Source organism: Galendromus occidentalis, unplaced genomic scaffold (assembly GCF_000255335.2).
Source record: "Galendromus occidentalis unplaced genomic scaffold, Mocc_1.1 scf7180000076574, whole genome shotgun sequence".
Taxonomy (NCBI): domain Eukaryota; kingdom Metazoa; phylum Arthropoda; class Arachnida; order Mesostigmata; family Phytoseiidae; genus Galendromus; species Galendromus occidentalis.
In genome coordinates, this window is record NW_003804563.1 from 738,940 (window position 1) to 750,841 (window position 11,902).

Genomic DNA, 11,902 nt, shown 5'->3' on the forward strand with positions numbered 1-11,902 from the left:
CAGGGAACGTCGTTGGTCTTGGAGCCGTGAAGAGTTCGCGCCGATCAGGAACGTTCCCCATTATTCGATTTTGCCGAGCACGTCTATGACCATCTTGGCGTTCGATTCCCCGTAGTTGCTCCGTTCGACATAGCCGCCAATCCTTTCGACCGGCACAGTCCATGGCTCGTGTGGAGGAGACCATCGATGGTGCCTAATTTGAGCATCAGCGAGGGGGTCTACGCGAGCAACAGGGAGGACTGCGAGTAACAGCTTCAGGTTTACTTCAGCTCCCTCGCCTGTCTCCCCTCCATGGAAATCCTGCGAGCCGACTCCGGATACAGATTCGCGATAGGCAAAAAGGATTCCGTTCACTATATGTAGTCGAATAGATCAGAGCCATAGACTTTGGAAACCAGGAAGCTCCTCGCAACACGGAGCAGGCGGCGTGATTCCACTCATGTCCCCGCCTTCTAAATGGCACCGGCGTCTCTGCCGGAGAGGATATCCAAAACGACAGTAGCGATTTAGCCAACGGGAAATCGTTCATACCTTGCCCCCTTCTCGAGCTGACGCCAAAGCTCCCGGCGACGAGCTATTCCAACCTGACCAATCGAGCACCCCCGCGACGATCCGAAGGCTGACATAATGTTCGGCATGGCCACTCGAACCTGTAAGGTAAGATGGCCATATACCAGGGCGGCAATAACCGGGGACAGTCGACGGTCGAATTAATGCTGAGACCGCGAAAGCTGCACAATGAACAGCTCGTTGCATACCGAGAACACGAGCAAGCCAAGGAGCTAGCGAGTAAGCATCCGGCCGACAGGCGGGAGACGCGGAGCACCCCAGCATCCGATCAATACGTCGCGTCAGGCCGGTCCCTGTCTGATGAGATTCCAATGAACTCGTTACGAAGACTCCGTATTTCTCCCCTTGCTCGCTCGTCTTCATCCCCTCCGTTTTCCGCTACGTTCTTTCTCCATTCCGATGGAAGACAGAGCCACCAACGCAGATTTCTCCCTCCAGCGTGGCTGGCGTGCCGGCACTCGGTCTGTGCTGAATTCTCCGTATCGTCCCGGATCGGTCGGTATCAATGGATGCGTCAATCTCACCGATGCCGAAGCGATATACGAAAATACGAATCAGCAGGTGAGCTCCGGCGAATGCCGCTCGTCAGCAAACAAGACATCGAGTACTTGAATTGCTTCGAATGATCACGCGTCAGACCGCAAGGAATGTGTAAGAGAGATTAAACTGCTTTTTCTTTTGATGGGGCTCAACCGAATGGTGAAACTATGCGGAACCTCAAATAGAATGATTTACTGAGTTGATGGTGCGTGGTGGAAGATTTGGGACCACTAACAATCATCCGTATTAGTAGCTTGTAACAAAAGTCGGCGTGAAAACATCGTAAAATGGCACAGCGCTCTTGCATAGACGTGTTTCAGTTGTCTGTTTAATTGCCACCGGGCGAATAGAGTTCAGTCGAGCAGAGCAGAATACAAATGAACAAATCATTTTATTCACAAGCGACGAGAGCTTTGTTTTGGACGATGCAGGACCGTTTCGGAGGGGGAATACATCTGAAATAGACATAGGCCATCGGGATTGAATTTGGAAAATTGGAGAACATCAATCTGAGAGCTTGACTTACGCTGCTTGGACGCCTCATCTAATTTTCGATAAGCATCGTCGCTCATCGGAGAGCGATTCTGGCTGAGATGTGCTCCTGTCCCCAGCTGGATTTTCAGTAGAGTAATCCATGGCCGCCATTGAACCCGTAAGCGGCCACGCCATTGCCGTATCCCAATCCATGTCCGTAACCGTGTACCAAAGCATGGCCGTATACGGGACCGTGGCTCACGGGATGTACCTGATGGCGGTAAACATGACTCGATCCGTGGTACGGATGACGGACGTGCGAGCCATAGGAACTTATTCGAGCCCCGTATCCGGCGAAAGTTGTCGCGGCGAGAAAGCTGACCAGAATCCCGATTGTTGCCTGCAAATACGTTTTTCGAGTCAATGGAGCGACTCACGGGGGAAAGGAGCTCGGGAATGACATGGAACAACCCGGGAGACGTGATATCCGAGTCTTCCCTCGAATCCGCGGATAAACAGTCAGAACACCGACAGGTTCCGCTACTCACCGTGAAATTCATGCTGAGGCCGCCAAGCTCGGGTTTCCGAGAGATTTCGTTCCTCGAGTGTCTGATAAGTGAATGAATTCCGCTCAAGGGGTGTGTCCATTTTAAGCGGGAACCGAGGAGGGTCTCGGAGAGAAAGTGAACAAAAATTGCGAGGTCAGAAGCGGCGGACTTGACATTCATTTTTTCCCTTCGGCAGCCCAACGACCTCACCCGCCGACAACGCTTTCTGGTCCATGGCTCGTTGTTCTGCAACTACCCTCATCTCCATTGCCACTGCTTTCTCCGTTTGAGTAGTCAGAAGAACGTCAGCATTGTCAGAAGAACGCAGCCGGATCCAGCCACGGTTCCTGCTGCTGACTTACATAAGCGCACAGAAGTTCCCGAATATGAAGAGAAGATGGTGATTCAGTCAGACGCAAGAGCTTGAGCCTCCAATGGTGAAGCTACATTCTCCACGAATTACCCTCAAGCCCTCAGCACCTTTCTCCAGCCCCCGGAGATTTTCGAAGATTCTCCGTGCCGAGCGAATGGAGAATCCGAATCCCCTTGTGCCCACAAACTTAATGGAAACCTTCTAGGCCTTACGGTGAGCTCATCCCTCATGCACCAGAGGACGCGCACTTCTAGAGAAAATGATAAACGAAGAACAATCCGAACGTTTATTCAGGAACATTGTCCCCCACCATACCTAAGGGAACTCGGAATACATATTTACAGGCAGATCCGAAGAAATGGAGGCGCTCCAGGCTAACCGTAGAATGGTGCATGTATCCTCCGCTAATAGCGCGACATCAGACTCTCAGTAATCGTGATGCTCCGGATAATCGAAGCCGATCTCCCCTCCAGCGTGCTCGTGGTAGGGATGAACTTCATCGAGAGTTGGGTGGAAAGCGTCTCCGTGTCCATCGTGATACAATTCGTGGCTCCCGTGATCTTCGTATACGTGGGGGTGGATTTGCGTTCTCCAAACAGAAGATTGACCCCACCAAGGGTGGGTTATGTGAGCCCCGTAGGCGACAACGCGGGGCTCGACCCCACAATGAGCAATGCCCACAGCACAAGCTAAAAATACACACTGAAACGACAGAGAAGGCAATTATCATAACTATCATTGTTTTTTTCATGAGCCTTGGTTTTTTTCTCTGATTCCCGCGCGAGAAAAAATGCGTTCCGCTACGCATATTCGGCAATTTTTCTTCAGCGATATCTGCTGTATAGACCCCCTTATTCGAAGATTGGCGATTCGCGATACACTGGTCGAGAACACGCGGAACGGCAGCGCCTATGGAGAGAGGGCTGGGTATTCTGATTACCTGTATGTTTCTTTCAGGTATTGGATTGCTGTCAAGGAGCAGAGATATCTAGATGGAGCAGGCGAGAGAGCCGGAGAAAGGCGTGAAGTAACAGTGACTGAGTAGAGCACCGAGAGCAAACGAGCGGGAAGGGAGGGAAGCCATAAATCTGTCCATGCTTTCGGTGCCGTCTCGGTCCGTCCACTACGACCTAAGACATGGCAGCGGTGAACGAGCAAACGACCAGCCTAACCGGTTGTACGAACGGCCCGAGCTCGGGCTCGCTCATCGATTTCCAGTAGTGCCGCTCTCGGAGCTTCCCGCAGTCACCCGCTGCACGCCTCCATCGCCGATCGTCTTCCGTCCATCTCTGCACGGCAACCCTCCAATGCCAGAGCGCTGCTCGCGGGGGCTGAGTACCTAATCATCGGAGCGATTCCCTTCTCCCGATGATTGGACCTGAACTCCCAGATAAGAGCAAAGCTCCGATTCGAATAGGATCGCATTCCTGCATCCATTCCCGAACGAATTCTGCAGCATTGTCATGAGCCCGCGCGGAGGCGCGCTGCGGCGGCCGCGGCGTTCGCAGGACTTCACTCCCGGATGGTCCGTGTAGTGTGGATTTTAGGAATGGCCTAGAGCTCGGACGAATGACCCGCTCCCATTCCTAGACATCGGGCCGCAAATAGGTTCTCAGCGTCTTTAGCCAGGTCGTTGCTGGAAATCGCTCGGCTAATCGTTGAGCTAATTTTGTCTTTCCATCCATCCATCCAACAAGCAGGAAAGTTGAGGAGGGATCGGGAGCGGTCTCGAAACGATATCGGAGGAGCTATCGGAGGCGCAGACGGGAAAAGCGATTCTTGCTGCGAGCGGAGATGACACTTCAATCGGGCGCGAGTCCATTCCTTGTCATTGTCTTCCCTCGTAAATCTCAGCGGCATGTAGCCAGGAGGGCCATAGATTTCTACGCGCAGTTTCTAGACGACAGTGGCAGTCATAACTTGGGTTGACATCGAAGAGGACGTCAAGCTCGAATCTGTGAGTCACATAAGGCTCAGCTCGTCAGCTCAGATGGATTCCCGCCCTTTTTCCACGAGCCTCCTGGACATTGATGATAATCGGAAATACTCACCAGCAATTTCATCGCGGCACCTCCTGTTTGCACAACTCCACAACCTGAACTCGTATCCTGCCGCACTCCGCACACTTGTCCAGAGAGATCTCGCTTTTCTGACGTTCTGTCGAGCAGTACTCGGTTCGGTCCTGGCCGCTTCTGGGTTATATAAGGTGAAGAGCAATGCTGAGCGAGAGTCCGGACCGTGGCTTGGATCTGTAGCCAGTTGGAGAGAGTGAGAAAATCATCACGTTTGGGGTTTCGAAACGAATAAACGAAAGCCTTTCGTCGGACAACACTACAGAAGAGATACTGCCTCACGGGTAAGAGTAACACGGGAGAAAAGTTTACTCACAATTTGCGAGCGCGTCAGCTAATTACCATGTCATAACGAGACAGATGGCAATGCCCAAAAGGAAGGACGCAGTGAATGGCGAGGATGCAAGGGAGAAAAAGGTCAGAAGATGTGTTGACTCACGCCCTGAGCCGGAATGAGGCGGAATATTGTCTCAGAAATGCCGTTGTCGCCTCCTAGCCGGACGATTACTGTTCGACGACGGAGCTGACCACAGTGTCGCGGGTCGAGTCGGACTCTTTGAAAAAAGAAAGTATTCCGAGGCCGACCAACGAACTTTTGCGTCGCACTTCTCCGCAGAGCACAAGGGCAATTACGAAACCAGAGCTCTCATTCGAGAATTCCTGCCTGCCGATGCGACAGAGCAGTTATTATCGGGTCCATGCGCCAACCGTGGATGGAATCCGGATGCAGAGCAGATTTGTCATACGACAGCACTTCGACCTCCTGGAAAAACTCTTGACTTGCTCGTGGTTCTTATTCCTGAATTTTCGTTCACCGTTCCGAGGGACCATTGAATCGATTCTAGGAAATTCGACTGTTCATACGGCCTGTCGAGGTTCGACCTTCGATGAATCAGTTCTGCTCTCTGAGAGCATCGCCATTGGGAAAACAAACGGGTCGCGACGTCTCCGGGGACGAAAATTACGGCCCCTCCGAATTTGAATACCTCACAGTCAATGTAACTTTTGTTTACGTGCGCTGACCGGTCCCGCAAAACGAAGCTTGTGCATCGCTCAATTGATCGAAGCTCTGACAATACATATATCGGCGTTCTCTTCGTCAATGCTCCTGATCTAGTCAAGTACGCGAGAATGACGTCGGAGTTTGAATAACCGCAAACAAAGATGTAGCGCCAGAATGGTACATCGCGCTTATTCGCGAGTCCCGGACTCAAAGCTTCTCTTCTCTTCGCTTCAAGAGTTGCGAAATGTCGTTTCTGGAATTGGAAGCTCTGCCTTGACTGATCTACGAGCATCTTGTCGCGGCCGCGGTTAAACAATAGCATACCTTGCGACCGAGCGGAATCTACATAATATGGTGACGTGGTGAATTTTTCATCAAAGTGAGAAGGATGCACGAATTAAACCACGCCCTTGATGCACTCGGGTGGAAAGTCGGACGCTCGGACGTGTGACTCTTTGACACTCCCCGCGTTCAAGGGTGGGAAATGAAAATGGGATTTCGGGCTGGTCTTCTGACCACTCGGTGTTGAGATAACACCAACAAGCATTTCATAACTTCAAAGTGCTCTGATAAGTGAGGAGCCTGTGTATTTCAAGTCGGCGACGTCTTCTCCTCTGTCAATTTTGGGAAAATTCGCGAAGGCCGAAGCCGTTACATTGTTGAGCATGACACGGTGCCATTGGCCAACACGTGACTCGAAGAAGCTAGTGCGTACAAATTCAGAAGAGATGGCCGCGATCGCAACGCTTTATTTTACGAACCGGGCGTAAGGTTCCATTTGGGCGATTTCTGATCCGCGACGGCTGCGCTTCCGCGGGATACCAATCAGCCGTGAAGGAAAAACCAGGGTACCCGTGAAGGCGGCCCTTGACATTCGTTAGCGACGGTTTTTGAATGTTCCCTCAGTGGACAGCTCGACGATGTGCCTCTGTCTGATGTCTATCATTGATATCTGTCTTGCGCACTCCACTTCTCGCTCGCCAAAGGCCAATATTTCCGATGCATGCAATCAAAATCTTTATCACCATGAGTTATGACAGTCGGGCGCTGTTGGGCCGGGGCGAGAACTCTCTGATGAGCCACTGAGCGCCTCGACGAACTTCGCTCAAAAAATCGGGATTCCAAGGGGTGACTCCAGAGAAATGATTTGCTATTTCTTACGGTGAATTTTCCAGCTATCAGCGTCTTACGATGACGACACGAACTAAGGAAGCCGAAATTCCGGAGGGCCATCGGCGTCGGGCGATGAATGACTCATTACCGGAAAGGATATTGAAATTACGTGTTTCATCCTTTCCAGGCGAGTCTGCCGCTGAGTTCCGCGCGGGATCCTCAGGGCGAGCCCCGTCGACAATGTTTGGTCGATTTCGGCTCTGGCGCATAGAACGTGAGCGATATGCCGGGAGCAGAACCAACATCAAGAGCTCTGAAAACACGACGCATCGGGAGTCCGACGCTTGCAATCGGCCCATTCCCCCTCGCTCAAAGTGCACAAACTACATACGAGACTAATCTTGATTGAGCGCCGCCGCTGTCAACTCGAGAGTTAAGTGAAACAATAAAGACGAGCTTTGTCACATCAGATGATTGTCGTTGCCTGCGTGCAGGCTGTGCCCTCCACAGCGAGCGCCCTCTGCCGGTTGCCCGCACAGGGCGCTCCCTTTCTCAGGACGGCGAAAGGAGTACGGTGTGTCCTGAGTTCAGATCTCGTCGTGCTCCACACTGGCGTCAAAATAGAACACGTCTCTTCAGACAAGTGTTCTCACTCAGTTCGCTGCTGTTCACAATGATTTTCTGTTATTGTTGTAGCTGCCGTCAAAATCATTGTGTTTTTGCCGCTTCGACGGCCTAAGTGACTCCCGTCCTCTGATCTATCGACGTCGCCCGTCCACTGAAGCAGTTGCAGTTTTTTCATCGTCCTAACGGAATATATCGAAAAGTTGTCATCGGTTTGTGTTGCCGCGACAGGATGGACTCATTGTGTTGACGAGCTAGTTGCATTAGGAGACGAACGCTGTTCCAAGGAATTCAACTCGGATCACGGGTCTTACCGGTGAGTTGAGCCCCGCGGCGAAGTTGCCCCCCGATTTGGGAAACTTTCGGATCAGGTGCCTCCTATTCTTGGGATTCGATTGAGGTGATTCTTTTTGTGCCCGAGTGAGATTTCCGGCGACCTGTGCTAGCTGATTCCCGATCTTATTCCTCCGCACTACCGTGCCTTCGCCTCAAATTGATCGCGGCTCAATAACTTGGAGATGGGGCCCGAAGCTCTATCGAGCCTTCCAAAGGTGATCTCCTCGATTGCTCTCCGGAATGACGCGCGGAAGCTTACCGTAGACCATTAAACGACCCACTACAGTAGCTCTTTAGCGTCAAACCAGCGAAAAACGTGAGGCCTCATTAAAGATCCATTTGGCTATTTGTTTCGCAGTGGGAGGGTGAAGGCCGCCTGATTGTTGTCTCCACGGCACTTTTTTGTGTATATTTTTACAAGGAGACTTCGCCTGGAGCGATCGCTACTCACAAAGGATGAACCTGTAGATCCGTATGGAGCTACCTCAATAACGTGTGTGTCTAGCCCGCGGAGATCGGCGGCCGTCGAAGTGGAAGAAGTGCTTTCTGATCCTCTCAGGCCTCCCTCGAAAGACCAAAAGTGGGAAGCTGACTTTTCGAGCGAGTCCTCTCGCGTTCCGTTCCATATCTTGGAACCCTTCCAAGGCATTCTGATTCTCGTTCCGAGAACAGGAAACCCAAAATCGGCGGAGAATCATTTGGAAAGCAGCGAGAGCCACAACATCTATTTCCATTATTCGTTTGCGTTACGGAAGCTCCCCAAGTCGACGCGAGTGTTCGCTTTCAAAGCTCTCTGACCTGCAAACCGGAAACCCTGTGGGTCGGCTGGAAAAGAAGTTCTTGCAAGACATTCGTTGCAGGTGGCTAGGCGATCTTCTGCTGTACTCGGTGTCTGCGGTCGAGGTGGCTTTGGTGAACGTGCGGGGCTAAATTTGTCTGCGCTACTTCGGATGATTCATTCCGTGCAGCGAAACTCAGCTAATCGGACCGGTAGACATGGTACGCTGGTCCCCGGACATGCGGAATGATATATCTTGACACGAATCTCAGCATCGGGTGATACAATAGCGCAACCGACGGCACTGTGTTTCGAAGCGTGCGTGCGCGGACAGCCCGTGTGACGCATCTTTCCCACGGTCTCAATTCGATCGGCTCAAAGCCACCTATCGGAGATAGCCCTTGTTGCATAAGAAAGAGATCGATCAAGCAGCGTTTCTGTTCGTGTCACGTTCGCGCTCAGCAGGCTCAGCGGCGCCATATCCTCTCTACTGAGGATCGCGATGCCTCGATGCGGGATTCCTTTCCCAGATCGAATCTTTCGGGAGGAGGGGAGACAAGCCGAGATCGGGGTGAGCTCGGTTCGGAAAGGACACCGTCGATTCCGAGTTCCGGCGCAAAGCAAGCGGGGAACACGTATGTCCTGTCCGAAACAGGTACCCACATCGTGAGCTGAGGATGGGAATCGCTCTCCCATCGATCGCGTAATTCAGTGGAGGCAGAGCTCACGGGGATATCAGGGCTGGTTTGAAGCGTTCCTCGATTTGAGGAAGAATCGACGCATTCGCCGTCTCGCCTCCACCAGGCTTCCTCGGTAGGAGCGGCGGTTAGGGATCGACAATGCCGCCGCCGCCTTATGGATCGACAATTGTTGGGCATGTTCCGCTCGGCGATCAATGGATGAGTGAGAAGAGGAAAGAGGAGCTGCCTGCCGCCACAGCTCTCCGTTCGCGTTGTGACCAGCTGTTCCCCGCTGTACCTGAGGGTTTTCTGGATGCGACCAATGCGTACCTGGAATCTGCCATCCTGCAACACATCTTTTTGCTGCTCCGAGCCTTCCGGAAAAGTTTTTGGTCCATTGAGGAGTCATGAGACCCTTTCGAGGCAAGTACCAGCAGACGCTATTCTTCGCGGCACGATCGATTCGGTGCTGACGCTCACGCAATAGTGTCAGAACTCGACTCAGTCCTCTGAGGATCCCCCAGTGTAGCCGTATGCCGGGAACTATAACTTCGAGGTCCCCGAAAGTCAGATGGAACTTGCTGCGGCTGTGCGCCGCTAATTTGTTCGCGTACAACAATGACCTTCCACAGGGAAATTCGGTCTCCACTTGAGTTGTCTGTCTCCATTGATGGACCACGGCCTCTCTCCGTCCATGATGAATGCCCTGAGCTCCTCTCATGGGAAGAGAAACTTACCTCGGGTGCGATCGCTGGAATCGTTGGACCAGTCCAGTCTGAGCGGGGACACCTCCGAATAATCACCAAGCTCCCTCATTGTATATAGCTTCGCGACTCTGCCTGATATTCTCTTAGGCAGTTCCCTGACGGCTTCGTGCTGATAACGGGCAGAATGCCGACTTGTATCGCAGTTCCTCCCATCGCTTCTAGCGAGCTCGTCCGCGCTGACCATGCTAACCCTGCCATTAATACATGTATTCGTTTTCCCCCTGCCGATCAGTGATATATCCGAATCAGATGGTGGGTATTTACGCTATCGGTCCCTAATTGGTGTTCCAGAGACCCACTTCTCTGCGGGGTATCCATCACGACTCGGAGCTCCCACGCCGCACCGGAGCCACGCGACGTTGTGTTGACGTTGACGGTTCAGGAAACTGCCAAAAGCACGACTGGCATCTGTCGTACCCTCGCGTATCCCTGGTTGAACGGATCGAACAATCTTCAGGCTGATGTTTGCGCCTTCTAGTATCGGTGTATCCCTCAACAATCGAAAAGCCCCTGAAAAAGAAGAGGAATACCGCTGATGAGACTGGGGGGGTCTCGGGAGTTGTCCTTTGGTGACTCACGCGGGCGATTCTGGGAGCCCGCGCTTCTTTCCCCCGAGAAAGACGACATCGCCGCTTGCGCAGCAACCGATTCCCCTCCTGGAGAAGTTGGGATGTCTGAGAGTACAATTCAATCAAACCTGGATTTTTAGCACTTTGTGACCGCCTCCTCATGATTCAGTCTGTCCCTACATTTAGAAATTCATGAGAATGCATCGGCCTCCGTAGCGTCCTCGAGAATTTTGAGTTTCCCTCATTGGCGACCAAGAATGCTGCTCCCCATCCCTCCGGACGCTTCTTGACATCACCGGGAACGGTAGGAGTTCCACAAAGGGCAGAGCAATAAAATGGAAGCGAATTGCATTTTTGCACGGCGGCGTCCTTGCGAATAGCTCACTATGACGATTGAGGTGACGCCAGCGGCGTGAGTCCCAGTAATTAAAATCCTGTTCTTAGAAAGAGCTCCGCGAGAAAAAAATTCCGCGTGAGCTCGACAGCAGAGGGCAGAAGCGCGCGTCATAGGAACCCACGCCAAGACCGAGACTTAGGAAACACATAACACATGAAAGAAATATGAGCCGGCTCTGGTGCCTGGCATACTTCATATACTCCAGGTCGGTTTGCTGGCCGACCGGTTCCCTTCGCTCTGTTCCTCGTTCGTTCAGTCACAACAACCGCCACGCGAACACAATGAGAGTCCTGCGAGCAAACGGCTGTCTAAGCGGAAGACGAGAAAATAAGTACACACTAAATGAAGCTGCTTGGAGGGCTGCATCCTGCTGCTCGTTTACGGCCTAAGTCATGGCTTTTCCAGACGCAGCTCAGCCGAAGCCGAGGAGCTGATGCGAAAGACTGAGGCGTACCCCGCGGAACAACGGGAGGCGTCTCGCGAGCTCGGGAGCTGCGATTCGGTATCAGCATGGCATCGTGTTCCACGGGAGGGGGGAAACTAATCTCATATCTTGAAGCGCTCCGGTCGACTCGAAGCGGAGTCGCAATGGCGTGGAGGAGGATGCGGCGGCGGAAAGGCAAGACGAAGCAAACAGAGACGTCAGCGTTCGGACCGAGGTATGCGGACGTTGTTCGCAGAACTCGGCCCATGAACAGCTCGGAGCGTTTGCCGCATTAGGTCCCTCTCTTCTAGCGTACAAAGCTTTCTCCACGTTCTGCTCCTGGTGGACTTGATGAGTGGCGGTTCCGATTCAGGTGGCTTCGAGGAAATCGATTCGTAAGGACCTCAGCGATCGACCAAGTTGACTCTTGGCACGTCGTTCGTTCATCGGATTTAGAGAAGTTGTAATCAAACGCTTTTCTCGTCGACAGTGGCCGTCGATTATTCGGCTTCGCGCACACGGGGCAAGTGCAGTCGAGGGAGAAACGGGGAAGGAAGTCAGGAAGTGGAATGAGGTCCAGAGGGAGTAAGTCGACGTCAGCATAAGAACTCTCTTCGGTGCGATAGAATAGCCT